The sequence below is a fragment of the Rhinopithecus roxellana genome, chromosome 13 (assembly GCF_007565055.1).
Source record: "Rhinopithecus roxellana isolate Shanxi Qingling chromosome 13, ASM756505v1, whole genome shotgun sequence".
Lineage (NCBI taxonomy): Eukaryota > Metazoa > Chordata > Mammalia > Primates > Cercopithecidae > Rhinopithecus > Rhinopithecus roxellana.
The window spans coordinates 91472512-91495026 of record NC_044561.1 but is presented as its reverse complement, the minus strand read 5'-3'; positions in this window follow the sequence as shown (position 1 = coordinate 91495026).

The following is a 22515-nucleotide window of genomic DNA, read 5'->3' as shown; positions in this document are numbered from 1 at the left end:
TTTGAGTTTTTTAAATGAAAATTCAGGAGGGTATCATAGCATGGCTAAAAGTAAAAGTCCATTTAAGAGGCTGCCTGAAAGTTCTGACATCTCTATTTTTCTGTCTCTGAGAGCTGAAATTCTGTTAGAAAGTCCTGGGGTAAATCTGGCCTTTGGGGTGGAAGTGAAGAAAGGAGAAGGTAGATGCTGCCGGGCCTGAAGGCTAACTTTTCCTATTCTTTCTACAGCTGAAAGACATCTAAGCAGAATACCAGCCTCTAGTGGTCACTTCTAGAGGAGGATTTGGGGGAGAAGAAGACCAGGTGTAGACATGGTGCCTTATGTTGCTGGGGAGGGTTGGAGAAGGTAATGGGGACAACATCAGCCTTCTGTGGAGAGCAGGTGTTTTCCTCAAATGATCTTTTCTTCTTCACAGACAAAAAGAGCCATTCATGTCTGGCTTCTCTGAAACTTCTGTTTTTGTCCTCAAAAGAGTACACATTCCTTAGGTTGAATAATATGTACTTCTGTAGAATTTTGGGAGAATTCAAATGTTGAGGGGAACATATGATAGAAACACCATAAGATATTGTATTTTAAAAATAAGAGAATAACTTGCCTTGTTTGGCTAAACCAGAAGGTTCCAGAAAGGAGAATAACCAGTGTCCTCTTCATCACTGAAAGCTGCCCACTTGATTCAATCCCGTACTTCCAGTAGCAAAGAAAGCATAGCTCAAGTGACCCTCACCGACCTCCCCGGGAGCAGGAGCAATTCCTTCCATAGAAGGACTGTTTTGCTCTGTTTTGTTTTGTTGTTGTTGTTGCTGTTGTTGTTGTTGTTGTTGTGAGACAGGGTTTCATTCTTGTTGCCCAAGCTATAGGGCAGTGGTGTGATCTTGGCTCACTGCAACCTAACCTCAGCCTCCTGGACTCAATTGACCCTCCCACCTCAGCCTCCCAATTAGCTGGAACTACAGGCACGTACCATGATGCCCAGCTAATCTTTCTACTTTTAGTAGAGATGGGATTTTGCTATGTTGCCCAGGCTGGTCTCGAACTCCTGGACTCAAGAGATCCACCCACTTCAGCCTCCCAAAGTGCTAAGATTACAGATATGAGCCACTGCGCCCAACCAAGGATTGTCTTTTAACCAGGTTCTGTGTGTGTGTGTGTATGTGTTTAATTATTTCTGCAAGACCATGGACCGCTACAAAACTGTATAGGAGGCTCTAGTGAATTTTGGGTTAGACATGCACCCCTGCCCTCTCCAACCCTCTTGAGTGTTTCTCCTCTCTTCTTGCCTTTCGTGTGGTTCCCCCAGCCATCCTCAACTAACCCTATACCTGTGTTGGAAACTTTAGTGGATCACCTCATTTCCTTCCGCCCTCCCTCCCTCCCTCCCTCCCTTCCTTCCTCCTTCCCTCCCTCCCTTCCCTCCCTCCCTTCCTTCCCTCCCTCCCTCCCTTCCTTCTTTTTCCCTCCCTCCCTCCCTCCCTCCCTCCCTCCCTCCCTCCTTCCTTCCTTCCTTCCTTCCTTCCTTCCTTCCTTCCTTCCTTCCTTCCTTCCTTCCTTCTTGCTTTCACACTGTGTCTCCCTCTGTCTCCCAGGCTGGAGTGCAGTGGTGCAATCTTGGCTCACTACAACCTCCGCCTCCTGGGTTTCAAGTGATTCTCCTGTCTTAGCTTCCCGAGTGGCTGGGATTATAGCTATGTGCCACGACACCAGGCTAAGTTTTGTATTTTAAGTAGAGACAGGGTTTCACCGTGTTGGCCAGGTTGATCCCGAACTCCTTGCCTCAAGTGATCCACCTGCCTCAGTCTCCCAAAGTGCTAGGATTATAGACGTGAGCCATCACGACTGGCCCCTCATTTACTTTTCAGAACAACCTGAAGACAAAGGTCAATTGTTTGTTCCATTTTACAAATGCAGAAAGTGAGCCCTAGAGAAGTGTTTCAAGTTCCCCTAGTATTCATGTTCTAGTCACGGATTTCTGAAGTTTTGAGCAGCCCCTACGTCCCTAAGAAATATATCTCCATTTGAGAAATACTAGTTGCTAGGAGAAGTTAAGGATGTGGTAGTTCTTTAGGGTAAGGCGCTGTCAGGACCACCTGACACGTGAAGTCTGATTCTGCACTGGCCATCTCTCCTTGGGGAGGGAGCCACCTGCTTAGATGGGATAAGTGGAACCATAAAAGTGGGGATGGATTCCCTGACTTTGCAAACAATGACAACTTTCTTTATTTTGGCAAACACTTGCCATCCTCCCATGGTGTCAAGTGTGGCACTACTCACTAATAACACTAAAAGAGTCAGTATCACTTAGAGAACAGAACTGGAAGTAAAGAGAAACATGCTTCACTGCTAGCTCTGTCACTAGCTGTCTTGTAACACAGGGCAGGCCCTGCTTTGGGCTTCAGTTTTTCATCTGTGGCATGAGAGTTTTTCATTAGATAATTGCTAAGGTCACTATTTTAGTTAAACTGCTTGCAAAAAGGAATTCAATCTTCATTTAATATGCACGGTACAAATTGGAAACCTTTGAGTACAAAGGTTTCCAGTCAACTTGTGTGTGTGTGTGTGTGTGTGTGTATGTGTGTATGTGTGTGTGTGTGTACATGCTTGCCTTTCTCTTTCTCACCTTTGGGATCATTTCTGACTTCCTTCTTGGTCTGTTAATAATTAATAGCACTGGCATGTATAAGCCAGTGGTAATATGTTTTGATTTTATCATTTCTTTCATGAATTATGGATATCATTAAAAAGAGATTTTTTAGAAGTCCAAAAAGGGAATGGAAGTTGCTGGGGGGTCAGAGGAGGTTAGAGGGCACACAACCTTGCTCTACTATCATCTGTCAGGTTTAATAAATCACTTTCAGCTTGAAAGAATTTGAAACGGCTGGTGGCTCCTGTCCATTCTTCACATCTCCTTCGTGGGTGGGAAGACAGCCACAGCCGGAACACAGATTTATAACTAGAGCTGTGAACCCCTCCACCTATGAAGAAGTAGATCACCACTGAAAGTGGGTCTCCCTTAGATGCCATTCAAGACTGTAAATCCCTGAACTGCTCAATTGACAAACTCAAATTTCCTACAGACCTGGAATCATGAAACTGAAGTTCTCATGCTGACATTGTCTCTGGCCAACTGTGGCTTTGAACAAGGCAATGAACCTATGGGTTTCCTTATTTCTGAAATGTTAAAACAATGCCGGACTCATCTTGTTAATAAGACTGTTTTCAGAGTAAAATTAAATTGTGTGTCTTAAAAACAAACAAAACCTCTATTCTTTGAAAGACACCATTAAGGAAAAACGGCAAAAAAGGCAAGTCACAAACTGGGGGAAAATATTTCCCAAACATATGTAAAAAAGGATTTGTATCTAGAATATATAAAAAACTCCTATAGCTCAATAGTAAGAGAAAACATCTAATTTAAAAATGGGTAATATATTTGAACAGACACTGTGTAAAAGAATATTATAGTCAAAAATGTACAAATAAGATGGTTTTCATTTTTCTCTCTGGGTTTTATCTTGTATATTTGAGAATTTTTGTTTGTTTGTTTGTTTTGTTTTTTGAGACAGAATCTCTCCCTGTAGCCCAGGCTGGGGTGCAGTGGTACAATCTCGGCTCTCTGCAACCTCCGCTTCTCAGGTCCCGGTTCAAGCAATTCTCCTGCGTCAGCCTCCCGAGTAGCTGGGATTATAGGCACACACCACCAGCTAATTTTTGTATTTTTAGTATAGATGGGGTTTCACCATATTGGCCAGGCTGGTCTTGAACCCCTGACCTTGTGATCTGCCCGCCTCGGCCTCCCAAAGTGCTGGGATTACAGGCGTGAGCCACCGCACCCGGCAATATTACTATGTTTTAAGCGTTATTTATCTTTTCTTCTGTTAATACTGCTCAGTATAATTATTTTATTGCAGATATTGTTCTCCATTGTGTTTTTCTCTTTCTTTCTTTCGTTCTTTCTTTCTTTCTTTCTTTCTTTCTTTCTTTCTTTCTTTCTTTCTTTCTTTCTTTCTTTCTTTCTTTCTTTCTTTTTTTTTGAGACAGGGTCTTGCTCTGTTGCCCAGGCTGGAGTACAGTGGCACAATCATAGCTCACCGCTGCCTCGAACTCCAGGGCTTAAGTGATCACCCTGCCTCAGGCTCCCAGAGTAGCTCCCAGAGTAGCTGGGACTATGGGTGTGCACTACCGCATTCAGCTATTTTTAAAGAAATATGTTGTGGAGACAAGGTCTTGCTATGTTGCCTAAGTTCCTGGGCTCAAGCAGTCCTTCAGCCTTGGCCTCCCAAAATGTTGATATTACAGACATGAGCCACCACACCCAGCCTCCGCTGTGTTTTTGGTCTCTAGAAGTTACGAGTCTTCTTTTACCTTTTATGTCTCTTTGCATGCTTTCCTCTACCTTCTTATTCAAGAGATATATTTGAGGTATTCATAACATATATTTATAATTTTTTAAACATCCTTGTATATTAAGGATATTAATCTGTGTCATTTCTCTATTTCTTTTTTTGTTTGTTTGTTTTTGAGACAGAGTCTTGTTCTGTTGTCCAGGCTGAGGTGCAGTGGCATGATCTTGAGTCACTGCAACCTCCACCTCCTGGTACAAGCGATTCTCCTGCCTCAGCCTCCCAAGTAGCTGGGATTATAGATGCAAGCCACCATGCCACCTAGTTTTTTGTATTTTTAGTAGAGACGGAGTTTCACAATTTTGGCTAGGCTGGTCTCGAACTCCTGACCTCAGGTGATCTGCCCGCCTCGGCCTCCCAAAGTGCTGGGATTACAGGTGTGAACCACCAGGCCCAGTCCATTTCTCTATTTTTATAGGTTGATTTTTCTCCTTATTGTGGGTTCTATTTCTACACTTGTTTGCATACCTGGTAATTTTTGACTGAATGTCTGACACACTGTTGGATTATTTTGGTCTTCCTTTAAACATACTTGAATATTATACCTAGAAATAGTTGGGTTCTTTCGAGGCTTGTTTTAATCTTTATTAGGCAGTACTAGAACCTTTATTCTAGGGCTATTTGATTCTACTGCTGAGGCAATATCCTTCTCAGTACTCAAACAGATGCCCCATGTATCATGAAGTTTCTTCATTTTGCTATTAAAATGGAAGCTATTTATGATTCTCAAGGAGCTCTGAGAAGTGTTCCATTTACTTCTTTCCAGTGGTTCTTTTTCTAGCTTTGAGTGGTTTCCTCACATACATAGGCTAATCAGCACTCAGCTAGAGATTTAGTGAGAACTGCCTGCAGAACTCTGAAACTCTCTGTGTCTATTTCTCTTCTCCCACATTCTACCTTGCAAACTCTAGCTTTCTTGGTTTTACCTGCCCCTGGCTCTGTGTGGGTTCCCCTGTACAGAAGCCTGAAAAATCTCTCCTAATAGTAAGCTGGGACAATCATAAGGTTTACCTTCTTTCACTCCCTTGAGAATCGCTGTTCAGTGCTGCCTGTTGTACAATGTGTGAAAACCATTGTTTCATATATTTTGTCCGGTGTTTTTAGTTGTTTATGATGAAAGAAAAAGATCTAGTTCTTGTTACTCTATTATGGCTGGAAGCAAAAGTTCCAAATGTGTGCATTTCGCTGCATGTAAGTTATACTTCATCATGAACTATCATGATGCACTCTCTTCCACGAGGCTACATCATAACCTAGACACTGAGGATAATTTTGTAAAACTCCGCGTGTTGTGGAGGGGCTAAAAAGTAACAGAGGAGACTGGCTAGAAATTGCAGAGCAGTGTGTAACTGAACGATGTAGCTCTGCTGTAAATGCATCACCCATATGGTTACTGCAACCCATGCCATTTCAGAGTCAGCTGGCTGTGCATCACTTTGCCTGGCTATGCTCAGGGCAGGCTGGAAGTGCCGCAGAATCAACGCCTTTCAGAGCAGTCTTCAACCCGTGACTGGTGGGAATTGGGGAATGAACACGCCAGCGACTTCATCCTCAGGGAGATAACTCTGCAGAGTGTCTTCTACATTGTTTCCAGACTTACCCAGAAAAATCAACCTCCAGTTGCTCACAGTGGTAACTAGCTGTTAACCTCGCCTTTCTTCACTACCCTTCATGCCCTGTCTCATGTATTTCCTCCTCTCCACTCCACCCCATAATTAGTATTTTCTGAGATTACCCTCTAAAGTAGGCCACTTATAGATGAATTCTTGTCTCAGGGTCTGCTTCTGGGGGAGCCCTAAATATGACAGTAACCAACAGTGCCTTAATCCGGCTACCCACTGGTCAGCCATTCCCCATTGGGGAAGGACTAGAGTCCCACAGGCCCAGTGTGTTCCCAGTTTCCTGCTTATCCTTACCTATCATCTCAAACGTGAATGATGTAGCATGTCTTTTGCTGGTGGAAGTATCAAATGAGAATCCATTTCTAGAGGACAATTTGGACAGTAAATACAGATTTGAAAATGCCTATCACTAGAAATGTATTTGAAGAAAATAAATGAGGATCTATATACAATTTGGCTCTGAGACTTTGCATTGCAGCTATGAATGTCAACAGTGGGCCATGTGAAAATGATGGCCTACTTTTATAATGGAATACTTTGCATTCATTAAAAATAATGTTAAAGATGATTGTATTCTGGTAGAGGAAAATGTTTAAAATCTATTTTTAGGTGCAAAAGGCAGGATATAAAGCCATAAATGCAGTATGATCTTGTTTGGTTTAGTAGCTGATAAGGAAAATTTCTGCTTGGACCTTGCACATACACTGAAAGTCCTGACCCCTGCATAACCCAAAGCTTGCTTGAGCCTTTAACAGCTCATCTCAGACCCAAATGAGAACTATAGTCCAGTTTAATGCCCATCTAGATGACATCACACAGCAACAACTACCCACTTCAGGATCTCAGGAGAGAATTTTCCATCTTCTACAATAAGTCACAAAGTGCCTGTCAAATCCTCTCTCATTTGGAAGGACGTCCTCCCTGCCTTCTGTCCAGCCCTCACACCACCCAATGGAGAGGCCTGCTGCACTCCCCAAAGAAAGGCACGGCTTTCCTTGCCTTACATATGCATTCAGCCTCAACAGAGAACATTTTTTGGGTCTTGGTTATTCTTTGACATATTTGAATGTAGTTGTTCACTAGTTTGAGTCAAATAAATATTATATACAAGACTTCTCCGAATACCTTTTGAGTGCCACACACCTGTGCAGCATAAAACATAATAATTTTGAGTTACTGAGGATAGAGGATTTTCAAGAAGTAATTTGAACCTGAAGTGAAAATTCTACTCATGACCTGCCCTCCTCTCCTTTTCCTCTTTTTTTTTTTTTTTTTTTTTTGAGAAGGAGTCTCTCTCTGTGGCCCAGGCTGGAGTGCAGTGGCGTGATCTCTGCTCACTGCAAGCTCCGCCCCTGGGGTTCACGCCATTCTCCTGACTCAGCCTCCCAAGTAGCTGGGACGACAGGCGCCCGCCACCACACCCGGCTAATTTTTTTTGTATTTTTAGTAGAGACGGGGTTTCACCGTGTTTGCCAGGATGGTCTCCATCTCCTGAGCTGGTGATCCGCCTCCCAAGGTGCTGGGATTACAGGCGTGAGCCATCACGCCCAGCCTCCTTTTCCTCTTTGATTTTTTTTTTTTTTTTTTTTTTCCTGCCTGTATAAGGTACCAGTTGAGCCACAGGGACGAGAGTTGAAGACATGGCTCATTCGTCTTTAAGGAAGGTATGTTAAAAGTGGCAGGGCTTTGGGTGAGAATTAAGAGATATATGGAAACAAATAGTTCAGAGTTTATTCTGGAACTGATTCATGACAGATACAGAGAGAATTTTCAAGCCATCTAATCTAAGTTTGCCAATTAACAGCTGAGGGATAAAGCCAAGAGATTAAATGATTTTCTGTAATCTAACAAGTAACAAACGAGGACAATTGAGTATTTACATTAAGACTTTCAAATCTTTTCTACTTATTTATTCAAGGGAGAACCTTCCTCTTATTGCACCCCCTTGTTTATTTAAAGGAGACAAGAGTAGGTTTGTATTAAAGTCATTCATGAGCTTGGCGGAATCATTTTTAGAGGAATGATTCTCAAACCAGGCTATTGGCTAGTTTGCTAATTATTTGGCTAATTACCTGAAGAACATCTGAAAAATATTAAGCCTTGTGTTTCACCCTTTGCAAGTTCTGATTCAGCAAGTGTGAGGTGGGTCCCAGAGAAACATATTTTTAAATAACTCTCCAGGTAATTCCTAAGTGCAGCCACATATTGAACCTGGGTTTGACAAAGCCTTGGGCAATCAACCTGGGAGGGAACTGGGGAAGATGGGAAGAGAAAATAGGAAATTTACTCTCAGGACTCAGACCACTTATTTCCTCTAGAGCAAATTCATTTCCACTCTGGCTGGTAAATACTGTGAAATGTATACATGAAATCTATACCTTCACAGGAATTTCCCAGTTTGGGTGGAGATGAATTTCAGGACTGGCAAGCAGTCTTCTGCCTCCTCTAATATGATAATGAACATCGAGCTATTGGCTCAAATATGCCTCTGTCAGAGATTAGCAGTAGATGTGACTTGGCTGTTTGTCTGGTTGTAGAACAAGGCTTTCGTGTTTCCCCATTTTATTTAAAAGCCCATTTCTTCCTTCTCCCTACAGTATAAGCACAAATCATAATGTTTTCTTTTCTTTTCCAATAACAAATGTCTGTAGGGGCTATAGGCTTCATTGTTTGGTAAGCCTGACAGATTTCTCCTATCATTTGTTTGATTAAAAGACTCGGTAACTTTTAGGAGTCCTGCTGCTGGTTTCTTCCCATGTGAATGAAATACAAAACAAAAGGCTTGACGTGCCAAGGAGTAGGCAGGTGTGTTTACATGGATTCTATCTATAGCAGCTGTTTACTGTTGGAGAATGGATTTCTTCATACTGTGAACTTCAACATTATGGAACTTTAAGATTGTGTTAGTTCCAAGTGCTCTTTGACCGTCTTCTCTCTTTCTAACTTTGCTCATGTTGGTCCTTGAGCCAGTTGAGCCAGTCTTGTTCCTGGCGTTGTGGTGAGTCTGAACTAGAGGTTCCATGAATGGATGAGCTGGAACCCTTATCTATGCTGAAGATGTTATGGTCACTACTAGAAGACGGAAGCAACCCTCAAAAAAACAACTAATACTTCTCAAGAGTCTAGGAGTTGAACAGGGCTGTTCCGCTGATATCGGCTGAGTCCAGCTGATATTACTGGGATCTCTGGTGGGTTTGTTGTCAGCTGATAGCTCTGCTAAGGAATGGCTGATCCAGGTCAGCCTCAGCTGGAACAACGCTGCCGTCCCCCGCCACATGTTCCTTATAAGCTTCTAATGGGACAACCAAAGCACCCAATCAGAGAAGCAAGAGGGAAGGCAGAAAACACACATAGCTTTCAAGCTTCTGCTAGCATCAAATGTGCTACTCTCACTTTGACCAAAACAAATCGCATGGCTGATGTCAGTGTGGGAGGTCATTACCAAAGCCACGGGGAGGAGTAAAATGTTGGGTTATGAATGCAATAAATCTGTCACAAAGATTGAACTGATAAATGATGGTTTATATGAGGCACCTTTATTTAATGGAGGCACCATTATTCTCTTTGTCATTGCTGAAAAATGTGATAGGTTTTCAAAAACAAAAAATGGGAATGCACTCAGACAATAGTGAGTGTAGGGGTGTGTGTGTACGTGTGTGTGTACATGTGTGTGTGTGTGTGTGTTGGAGCAGGTGATGTTTTTCATTCTTTTCTTTTTTCTCCTCAAACCAAGAGCAAAGAGACTTTTGAAGACCTTTGAAAACTCTTCTATCAGTCCTCTTGGGAACACTGAGAGGATGATTTTAAGGACACTGTCAACTGGGAGATCTTTTCCCAAACAAACACTGCTCTCATTTTTGACATCTGGATTTTGACATCAAGAGCTGCCCACATTCTGAGCTTAGAACTCATCTTTGAAAAGTTGGCTATTTTTTTCTGACACAAGCCAAGAAAAAGTATTTATTTTAAAGGTAAGAATGAGTAGCAAAAACAAAAAGCAACAAATAAAAACCAACCACACATGGATTGGTTATTTTTGCAAAGTAACAATTGTGATTTTTTTAACAGACCCATATTCAGGTGAAGATAGGAAAAAATATGAGCCGGTACTGATTTATAAACCCTTTCTTTTGCATGTAAGTGTTGCCACTACAGTCCCATACATAAGCATCTTAGATAAAGGAATAAAGGCTGAAATGGTGAGGCTACATATCACTTAAATGTATTTTTAGAAGATAATACAATAGGGAAAAGAAGCATTGTTCCAAGGCATTGGTTCCAAACTTTTAACAATGATAAGAAATACCAAAGCATAGAACCCTCAGTCCATTTTTAGCCACTACTTTTGCTAAATGCTTAGTAACACATGAGAATAATGAGGAGAATGACACAGCTGAGAAAGCTGAATTCACCAAATGTCAGAGCTGAGAAAAGCTGAATTCACTGAGGCCTCAAATGGAGTCCCAGGACGGGCAGCAGCGTCATCACTGGGGAACCAACTTTGACTCTAGTCAGACTTGTTACAGCAGAGTCTGCATTTTATCAAGATCCCCAGGGATGAGTATGCACATTAGCATTTAAGAAGCACTGATGTATAATTGGTTATATTATTAATTAGAGGTCACATCTAGGTTTAATATAATATAAACATTGATGTTACCAAACTCCTCTTTATAGATTGCTACAGCAACAGCCATCTTTGGACCTTACTGTTTATATCTGTCAAATGGGGACTCATAACTCTTATGCATATTTGTCAAAGGAATGGAGGAGATCAAGGAATGGCTATCATAAAATGCTCTAAGACAAATGAAGATGGACATAAATATTAGGGCTTGTTATTTTATTAGGGAAGTGCTCAGATTCTAATGCTTCAGCTAGTACAAGTGCTAAACACTGAGGAAGCTACGCACTCAAGAAATGCTGTTCTATTCTCATGTTATTGTGAATGTCCAACAGTCCACCCTGAATAATTGGTGTTTTAGTATACTGTAGCACTGACCAAGTATCCACTTATATTGCAAAACATACAACCTAACAGCCTGCTCCATTCTGTCAGTGATGACTCACCCATCACTTCGAAGAAGGGTCTTAACACCTAGCACTTGATTTCCTCTAAGGCTTTGTTGCTGAAAATGTGGTCCTCTGATGAGCAGTGTCAGCCTGGGGGCGGGCTGGAAATGCAAAACCTGCAGACCTACCTCCTATCTGCTGAACCAGAACCTGCCTTTGACGTGATCCTCCAGTGGTTTCTGTGCAAATAAATGTTTGAGAAACCCTGACCTAAGGAAGTGCTTTCCAACCTTGGCTGCACATTAGAATCACCCTGGGGACTTTTAAAAATATCAATTCCAAACTCCCCCTTTCTCCCCACCACCAATTCAATTAGAATTTTGGGCGTTGCCTCAGGCATCTGTAGACTGTTAAGGCTCCTAAATGATACTCTGATATACTGTTTGGTGGTGTGAAGTGAGACCTGGAGAAGGGCCAGGAAGAGTCAAATGACAAAAATCTTACTACTATTGACATTTGAAATGAGTTGGAGTTTGAGTATGAGGGGAGTAAGAAAAAAGAATGATGGAAGAGAGAGAAAGTTATGCCAAGTGGAATCTCAATTGTGGAAATGGCTGAGTGACTTACGGAAAAGCTAGACCCAACACTGAATGTTAATTTACATGTAGTTCTATAATATAAAAACATCTGTCTTCCCAGAACTATAGTAAAGACTATAGGTGGTTGGTTTGCTTCCTATGAAATAAGAGATAAGGGTGGAGCCCAATGCTTGAGTTTATGTAGAAAATGGACAATGAGTTGGGTAGTAATATAGGTTGCCAGATAAAATATAGGACACCTCATTCAATTTGAATTTCAGATAAGCAGTGAACACCCTTTTAGTATAAGTATCTGTTACACAATATTTGAAATATCTGACATTTAAATTTAACTTGATGCCCTTGCGTTTTGATCTGCTGAATGTGGTGACCTTATGATAAACCCTAAACTGGTTTTATGAGAATCAGAAGCTGAGGGCTGCAGGCCATCATAAGAATGTTAGTTTTGAGTTGACAGAAATCTTGGCAAAGACATCCCACTTCAATTGAGCTGAGGCATCTTGTTTGCATTTGGTTTGAATCAGAACAGCTTTTTCATTATTCTCCATTTTTCAATTTTCTTGAGTCTCCCACTTTCCCCTCCCCCATTTGCCTTGGCCTTCCCTTGATTTTTTAAAGTGAACTTTTGCTTGACCTTGTGTTTGCTGTTTTCTCAGCATGTTCCAGTCCTAGCAAAAGAAAAGCTCTTAGTCTTACATTTAAATTCATTGGCATTTCAGAAAAGGCTCTTATTTATTTACCGTTTTCTAGTATACCACAGCATTAGAGATATGGTCATACATTTACATTTCTAAAGTGCTCTCAGCCTTCTGAATTTTGTAATAGACAATTTCCTGGGGCAAGAAATGGAGTTAACCCAGGGTGTGGTGAGAAAAACATGGGGGTGGAGATGAAAAACAAGAGCAAAATGAAAACAAGAATTTCATCTGAAATCAGCCCCTATCAACAATGCTCTCCCTCCCTATGCGTGAGACAAAGGGCCTTTATCAGATGGCATGGTGAATAGGCAGGGCCTTCTCTCAAAACTGCCAAGTCTGTTTATGTATCTATTATTTCCTTTGAAAATTGCCTGAAGTGGACCCTTGTGAAGAATTTCTCAAGCATTGCCTCAAACCATTCCCAAGGTTGGGTTGTAATGGAAGTGCAGAAAGAACAAAGGACAGGCACCAGAATGTTCTTTTATTGCTTGCATAACAAAGAGGAAAGAAAAAGAGAGGAATGGGATAGACCAGTGGTTCTCCAAGTGCGGTAGCTGAACCAGGTTCATCCACTAGGGAGCTTAATAGGACTGTAGAATCTCAGGTCCCACTCCAGACCTACTAAATCAGCAACTCTGAGGACCAGAGTCGATCCAGCTGTGGTTTAAAAAGCCAGCCAGGTGATTCCAGTATCAGCTAAACTCTGAGATCCACAGGTACGACATTTTACCTCTTTAATCTTAATTTAAAAAAACCTCATCTTCTCTACTGAGCCCCACCCTTCTGCAGGACTTGGATAACCTTGATGTGCAGGACTCGGCTGTCAGCACCAGGTAGGAGAAGGGTTTTTTTTTTTTTTTTGCCTAGAAGTCTTTTTCTTTAGTTTGATGACAAAAAGGGGACCAGGATAGTAAGGACAGAAGGAATAGCACAGACAGAAATGAACCTTACTCTTTCTGTCAGCTTCACAAAGCAAACAGTCATATAGAAGGAAGGTAGTTCAATGGACTAGTCTATCTTTAGACCAAAAATGACTTTGAACAGAATTTTCTATTTTTATTTAAATATCACACATTTCTACAATAATGGCTACAATTTATTGAGAACTAACGTATGGCATGTCCTGCACTAAACATGATTCAAAATTATGTCATTTGGTGGGCACATTACTCAATAGGTACTAGGGATCTACCCCTACAGTAGGGGGTAGAAGGGGTATGAAGTGAGTAAGGCACTGCCTAAGAGTTTACAGCCACAGAACCAGCTGCTCTTAAGAAGTCAACTCTTAACCCATGCTTCTGGGTCTCGGCTGCATATTGAGCTTGCCCAGAGAGCATTAAGAAATATTACTTGAATCCTAGCTACAGAGAGCCTGATATTTTAGGCCTGGATGCAGTCTGCACTTGTGATTTTTCTAAGCTCCCCTAGCATTCCAGTGCAGAGCCAGAGCTGAGGGCCACTGTCTTTTTTTTTTTTTTTTTTTTTTTTTTTTTTTTTTTTGAGACGTAGTTTCGCTCTGTCGTCCAGGCTGGAGTTCGGTGGCCGGATCTCGGCTCACTGCAAGCTCCGCCTCCCAGGTTCACGCCATTCTCCTGCCTCAGCCTCCCCGAGTAGCTGGGACTACAGGCGCCGGCCACCTCGCCCGGCTAGTTTTTTTGTATTTTTTAGTAGAGATGGGGTTTCACCGTGTTAGCCAGGATGGTCTCGATCTCCCGACCTCGTGATCCGCCCGTCTCGGCCTCCCAAAGTGCTGGGATTACAGGCTTGAGCCACCACGCCGGGCCGGGCCACTGTTTTACTAAGCCTGTCACTTTCCTCTTGGTGCCCTTAGCTAAGTGGATCTCAACTTTGGATGCAAATTAAAATTGCCTGTTTCCTCTTTAAACCATACCAGTGTTCAGGCCCATTTCCTGAGATTCAGATTTAATTGACCACAGGTGGCCCAAGCATTGCATTGTTCTGATGTGAAGCCAGGGCGGGCATCATTGTTCTGACTGGAACTGCTGGAGCTGAGGGGGTAGAAAGTTTGGGTTTGTGATATGGCCCTGACCCTGATGTTACCCCTGCTGATAAAGTCCTCAGCAGAAATGAGACAGGGTGGTTTGAAAACAGCAGGTTTGAGTTGTTTAGTTCAGGATTATCGGCAATTGAAATAAGTGTTGTGTGTGAGAGTGTGCACGCCTGTACATGTGTTGTGAGGACACATACAAATTAAAAATAAGAAGCTTAATTCCTCCTGCAGAAAATAAGGGAAGGGATTTCCTTTCTTTTTCTCTTTGTCAGGATGCTTATCTTGGAAAACTTGTAAGTACATTATTTATTACTTTACAAAGTATATTTTAGAAATGATCCAAGCCTTTTTTGAAATCTTTCTCCAGGTCCTGGGAGCCATCTCTTTGGAATGCTAACACCAAGGGAGATAGGACCCTATCTCTTTTGCAGTTTATTTTTAGTTTTTAATTTTTTTAAAATTTTATTTCTATGGAAGGGTAAGAGGTTAACTTCAGTGGGCATTTCACATCAAGTTGTAAAACCACTTCTTTTCAAAAAGACAAGAATTTGCATGACTTTTTTTCCTCTGGATAAAGTCAATTAGCTAACATAGCTTGTCACCCCAATTACCAAGTCAAGTTAGGATCAACTATCTGTGGCCAATGGTGCTGTCCAATCCTCTTACCTGAGCACTATTGTTTATCTCCAGCACTCATATGCAGTGGGTTGAATATGTTTGGCTGTTTAGAAGGGTGGCTGTGAGTTCTTCCTGTCTTTGCAATCTCTTACCAGCTTGCCAGTGATGCTCAGCACATTCTGGTTTTTCTGATGCCCCTGACTCTAGGAACGCTTGGCTGAAAACTGCAAATTATCTTCTCAATGTCATCCTGTTAATAATCCATGAGAAAGCTAATAAACATGTAATACTTATCCGACAATAAGAGTGCTTATTTACTAGCTTTATGGAGATGACTTGTGGGTTGGAAGAAAATTTTGTTATTTTTTATTGTTTCCTCAACAGTGTGGGTGTGCATGTATATACATGCATGTGTGAGTACGTATGTGTTAAGGATAAGGGACTGAGCTTAAGATTTCTGCCCTTCCCCCTCCACTTCACCTCTCTGCCCCATTTCTGCAACTTTTATCATTTTTTCATTTTAGCTTTCCATGAGATGTTTGAGAAGCTTTGCCCTGGTTCCAAAAAAAAAAAAAAGAAAAGAAAAGAAAAGGTTTGAGCTGGCTGCAGCGGCTCTCACCTGTAGTCCCAGCTCCTCATTAGGCTGAGGTGGGAGAATTACTTGAGCCCAGGAGTTTGAGATCAGCCTGGGAAACATAAAGAGACTTTGTCTCTAAAAGTTAAAAATAAAAAAAAGATTTGAACATCAGTTAACTTAGTGTTTCTGGGATCCTCCCTTCCTTTCTAGTTCTGACGTGCCAGAAATCTATGGCTCATGCTAGAACCCCAACCCTCTTGGGGTTCCCTGATGGGTCAGAATATCAGTATGTGCAAACAGGGGCTGGTAAAAAGTGTCGTATCGTCCCCCAGAGGAGAGGTGCTCCAGCAAATCCTCCTGGTGATGGTGGCAGAGCTATAGGACAGAGGACAAATACAAAGTAGAGATGAGGTGGAGGGGCAGCGAGGCAGTGGAGAAAGTGGAAAATTGGGGGGTGATCTACTCTTTGGAAATAGTTCCGTGTCCTCTGGAGCCTGTGACACACGGTTCCAGCCTGATTTATAACAGCTTTTCCAACAGTCCCAGGGTAAACAGACTAGAACAATATTTGAGCTTATGAGAACAGATGTGGCTGTATTTGCCTTTTAATAAAGACAGAGTCTGGCCAGGTCCAGTGGCCTCCAGAACTGTTTCTGCTGACCCAGGAGAGGTACAAGAACATTATTAGGATTGGTGGGAGCTCTATTTCCTCTTTTCTTTTCACATTTACCATTGCTACCATAATTTTAGTGACTCATTTAGGATCTGTGGCGGAGAGAGTGAATGCCAGACCTCCCAGATTCTCTCTCCACCCCTCTACCCACCACCCCAACAAAAAGCCACTTTGTACTCACTGAACCCTGGTACTGTGAATGGGGCCTTTATTCTAGCCCCATTTCTGAGTGTGCTGCAAGTTTCCTTAAGTGCAGTCATCTTGACCTCAACTTATAAAACCATAAAACAAAAGAGCTAGAGGGAATTTCTGAAATGGTCTGATCCAACTTTATTCTTTTTCTTTCTCTTTCTTTTGTAACAGAAAAGAACATAGGACCAGAAAAGTCAAGGGACTTGTCCACGATAAAGCAGTTGGTTGCACACTGAGCGGATCTGCTGCCCATGAATCTAGAAACACTTGGCTGAAAACTCTGTAGTTTATTTTTTCAGTTTCATCCTGTTAATATTCCCATGGGAAAGCTAATGGATATATACTCCCAATAAATGATAAATAATGTTCTCCTGTTTACGTGTCAAGGGAAATTAGAGTGGGAACTCACAACTTGCCTCCAGTCCCCCATCTCGTGTTCCCAAACCCGCAGTTCAGGGTGAGGTTTGCTGTAGAATCTGTGTGTTCAATGGATGGATTTCCAGCTTGAAGGACTTTTGGCTTTTATCACTGTTGAAACAAATGAAGAGATGGATATGGCAATAAGGTTGGAATCCTTACTTGTTAGAAGTATTTGAGTCTTAGAGTTGCAGGTTTACATTTGCCTTGGTCTCTAGGCTGAAATATAGGACTCTTTATCGTTTAGTAGCTTCTCTTCTACCTGTAGGTAGAAAGCTTGCTTATTTTAATGTCTTTCCTGTCTTTGGGCATGAGTTTTCACTACCTGAAAGTCTTTTCCTTATCACTTGGTGCTTGGTTTCTTTGTTGGCCTCAGTAGATTATGTCCTCCTCTGAGAAGACTTCCATGCCCTGTTGCCAATGTTGGCAGGTATCTCTACTGCTTCCTGGACACATCTTATTACAGCACTTACTGTGATGCCACGTTATTGTTAGCTACATAGTGAAAAGGGACATTGAATATTTCATTCTTAAATACATTATTCTAAGTGAAAGAGATCAGACTGAAAAGGCTAAATACTGTATGATTCTATTTATATGAAATTCTTGAAAGGGAAGAACTATAGGAGTAGAAAACAGATCAGTCCTAGCTTGGGAGTAAGGGGAGGGATTGGCTGCAAAGAACATGAGAGATTTTTGTTGTGATTGGAACTGTTCTATATGTTGTTTAGGGTGGTAGCTACCAGATTATATGTGCTTGTTAATACTCATAGAACTATATGACAAAGGGTAAATTTTATAGAATGTAATTCATAGCTTAACAAACCCATCTATACCGAAATAAATAAGAACACAAAGAAACGAGCTAAAGAAACCAAAACAAAACAGCCCCAAGCCCATCAAACTTCCAACTCTTGTCTAATAATTGAAATGATAGAAATACAGCCTTCTTTATTTCAGGAGCCCAGTTGTTGTGCTTTGATGGAAATAAAACTCCAACTAGCCTCAAAGATTGTCTGAATTCTTTTTAAAGTTAACATGGAGGTCCCCATAAGATAAACACTAGAGCCAGTTCTACCACTGGCCAAGAAGGGTCACCTTCACCTCAAGGTTCTACTTCTTTCCTTCTTCCAGAATTGTGACTCAAGGTACAATTTTACCTTGTGAAATGGGAATAACCAAATGGAAGCTGGGTGGGCCCAGAATCCAAGGAGTTTGGGTCTGGTAAGTGAGCCATGATGCTGCAGTTCTCCAGGTTGTATTGTGTCTGTCTGATTTGATGGAGGGCCCTGTAGAAGCTGAGGGTGAGGCTACTAGAAGTTCCAGGCCCAGCAGAGATGTGAAGACAGGGATAGAAACCAGGGAAATTAGGTGACATTCTGGTTCCACAGTTGGTGTGAAATGGAAGGGATCAGATGGAAGCTGTAGCTCAGTAAAGCCCCTGGAAAACCCTATGGTTTGACAAGTGCAAGGGTGTGATTTTTCTACCTGCTTTGACCAGGATGGACCCAAGAATTGCACTTTACTACATCCAAAGGCTGACGAAACTGATGACAAAAGCTAGTAGAGACAAGCCCATCAAGTGCCTCCTGACCTATCTCAGCGGGGACCACTTCTGGGATGCTGACTGGGATCAGCTGACCACTTCCAGGATGCTGATTAAGGTGGTGCCATTGAGTGATGAGACTGGCTTTTTAAGAAATATAATGGTAATTTAGTATTCACAGTGAACCCTTCAGGAATTTATAATTTTAGGTGTGTAGCCTGAAGAGCTGAACTTCTTTAATAAACCCAGCTGAATCAGGGAACTACCCTTTGTCCTACTTATTATTACCCTAACTTTATGACTTACATTCACCCTAATTGATTGAACGATGCTTCCAAGCTTCAGATTCACTAAAGCTTCATTGTCCAATATGATAGCCATTATCCATATGAGGTCATGAACATTTACTTTTATAGTAATTAAGTTAAGCACAACATACAATTTAATCCCTAAGTTGCGTTGATCACATTTTAAGTGTTCAGCATTTAGATGAAGTGGCTGCTCTTTTTGGCAGTGCGTATTGATAGGATGTTTCCATCACTACAGAAAGATTTATTGGACAATACTGCACTAGAGACTATTTCCTCAAAGATGTCAATCTTGAGTGATCTCTAATTGTCAATTGAATAAAAACATTTAGTCCTAAAAAAATCAAGTTCATCTCATGTGTCCTATCACTCAGGTCAACCTTTCTCGGTTCCCAGGGTAATCCTGTCATCCTGCAGTGATGGAGATTTTGCTCTCATTGAGTCTGTGTCTGGATTATTTCTGGTTCATGGACAATCTCATTTATTTCTGTCTTCATAATCATCTGGACCTCTTTCCTGCTGGTAAGTGCTGAGGGGATGCTGTCATTCTGTTCTGGATTGGATGTCTTTGGAAATCTGGGGACATTCTGACAAATTTCTTCCTTCTCCTTAATGACCCAATCAACTGTAGGCCAGTCTGGATGGCATGGATGAGAAGGTTGCCCGAGTCACATTCTATACTTCTAACACAGTTATCACCCTCAAGCTGACTAGCTTGCATTCTTCTTCCCTGCAGGGGCTTTTTTTTTTTTTTTTTTTTTTTTTTACCAGCTGTGTCTGTGCTTATATTTGCTTTGTGCCTGTGGTTAAAATTATGCTGCTTGTAATTTTCTGGTGTTAGGTTGGTGTAAAAATAATTGCAGTTTTACCATTAAAGGTAATGGCAAAAACTGCAATTACTTTTGCACCAATCTGCTAGAAAACTCTCTTATCTAATGGTGTGCCAGTAATGTTTAACAACTGTCTCTAAGAGGGGAAAAGGCCTTGTGATTGGCTGAATATCATGGTGTAAATACTCCCACTGTGACTGATTTCAAGTTAACAACTTGACTTCTTAGAACACAGAGCTGAGAAGTTTTCTCACCATGCAGGCACAATAACTGCAAAAACCCCTCAAGAGTATTATAGTAGTAAATGCCATATAATAATTAGATGATAACTTTTGATTATTTGTTACTTTCATTTTTATTATACTTTATTTTACTTTAAGTTTATAGAATTCCATTTCTAATAATGGTCATGTTTAACAACTGGCTCACAGAATTCTGAAAATTTAGGACTGGCTCCTGTGAGCTGGTATAAGCAGGCTCCGGATCACCACTGTCCCCCTCTTTTTTACTGATGACATATAATTGGCCTTTACAATGAGTGGTCTAATTACAACCCCTTTGTATGTATAGCAGCATGGAGGAGTACCCTTGAAGATTCATAGATTGTAGGACTCTGTCATTTGTGATCACTGTAGGACTGTCTAATTTTAGCAGACAGATCTGCCATCGAATGTGAGTAAATGTTGGCCAAAATTTAAATAATTAAATTGGCCCAGGAACAGAAATCTCTGCCTCTAAAGAGGGCTTCGCCTGGCCTGCTTGAGCCCATCTGAGTGAACCACATGTGTGCTGGTAAGGAATGTAGGTGGAACAGGAATGACTTCTGGCTTGTCCAGAGCTCTTTGCATTCCTGTTAATACTACTGCTTTGAGAAAGCTAAAGAGGTTTGAGTGCATAACATTTTCTGTTTTTATTTAGGAAGTTCAGTTCTGAAAGGTAGACTCCTTTGCTTTATACTTTATTGCATTTAAAAACTTTCCTCAGTGCTTAAAAGTTGTCTATGAGTTTTTTCTCTAACAACTGGGGATTTCTGAAAGGTAAGGTCAAGTGTGTGTCTGTTGCAGTGATTTTTTTTTTCAGTGCCTGGTATGAAGTCTCATCTGGAGAAAGTGCTCAATAAATGTGGGCTGAATAAAGGCTAAGATGCTAGAGGCATGAACTGGTTCAGGATAGGGAGGAGACAACTTGCTCCATGGTCTTGGTTTAGGTTACTCATAATTCTGGACATGTTATGAAAACTGTTGAGTATCAAAGGAGATCCCTGAGTGCTTTTCTGCTGTTTTTCTCAGGTCCTTAGACCCCCTATGGAGCAGGAAAGGAGAGTGGGAGAATAAAGATAGTATGAGCCTGTTAGCTAAAAGCTCTGCCACAAATTCTAGGATTTCTAGTTCCTAACTGCGTGATTCTGGGCAAATCATGCCTCCAAGCCTGAGTTTCCACATCTCTAACATGGTGGTAATCACTCCTGCTTCACAGAGTTGGCAAAATTGTATGAGATGAGGCATGCAAAATGATTGGCACTCAGAACATGAATGTTATTGATACAATGCATTTCCATTTCTTCAGTGTTGAGTAAAAGGGAAGCAGCTTCCCTCCCAGTTGGCATTTCTCAGAGATAACAATGTATGGATACAACCTGGACCTAGCAGAACCATAGCAAGAGCAGTTATTTTACCCCTTCTGTGTACCAGGTGCTGTTCTAGATGCCAGGGACAAAGAGGTTAGTAAGTTATGCGTACTGCCTTTAACCAATTCAGAGATCAGTGAGTGAATGGAATATACAGTCATTTATCATGATGCCATATAAAACAGGATTTTTTTCAATGGAACAAGATTTGAAAAAGAAATTGACTAAGAAAAGCTTTTTGACTATTAACTTTGAGCAAACTTGACCAAACATCTCCCAAACCTCTCTCTCACAACCTCTTTTGAGAGCTCTTGACTTTCAAAAACAAATACAGGTGCACCCCCAAGGTAAGTGGGCAGCCTCATGGCCTTTCTCTTACGGTCAAAGGTAAATGATGCAGCTGGATATTACAAACCTCTGTACCTTGACTTGATGTCTATGCCTGCTAAAGCAAGCACCCAAGGTCTGACATCTCAGGGTTGTTACAGCTTTGATTATTTTCGGATGGAGGCACTGCTGTCTTATTTCAGTGACTCTCAATTATGCCTTGTGTCTCGACTGCTCCTGAACCTCCATTCCGTAAGACAAAAGAGATCACCTGCTGCGGTTTTCATAGGTCTTTGTGGAGCCTCTTTAGATTTGGACATTTTGAGGTCAATGCAGTGAGTGTTTTTTCATGTGTTTGTACTTTTCTAGTTCCCTCCCCAACACTTACCCTCACCCCCAGCCAAGATAGTTGTTTTATTTTTATGAAATATCCATCATAAATTCTACAGAGGACAGCAGGAGTGCAAACATTCAAGAAGATACAACTTTAAGAGAAATTAATTGTGTGTTAATTTCTCCCCATTGGGGACACAACTCCCCATTGTGTGTCCTCAGTGCTCTGAGCCCTTCTGAAACAAAGGAGACCCATGTGAATTGCACATGAGGTAGGCAGTTACCTCCTCAGAACGGTTTGGGCAGTGCACAGTAGGCAGAATTTTCATTTATGAATAAATTTGTTCAATTCCCAGGTCTTTCATATTCGTTTTTGAGGTTTTGGTATTTAAGTGTATCTTATTAACATCAAAGTACCCTAGAAATGGTGCTACCCCCCAGCAGTTCTCATTTCAGGTTGGAATTGTTAAGGGTAAGAACTAGAAAGATTTCGGGACTTGGAAGTGGGGGAAAGAGGAGGTATCAAAGAACAGCAAGGGCTTGAAAGACAAACCCCAGCTACTACTGACACCAGGCTGGACAGCTGCATATCCCCCAAGCCAGCAATCCTATAGTATGGTCAGCCTGGTGCCAGCATTGACACTACCTGGAAGCTTCATAGAAGTGCAAAACCTCAGGCTGCTCAAGATTTGCAGAATCAGAATCTCTGGGGGCAGCCGGGATC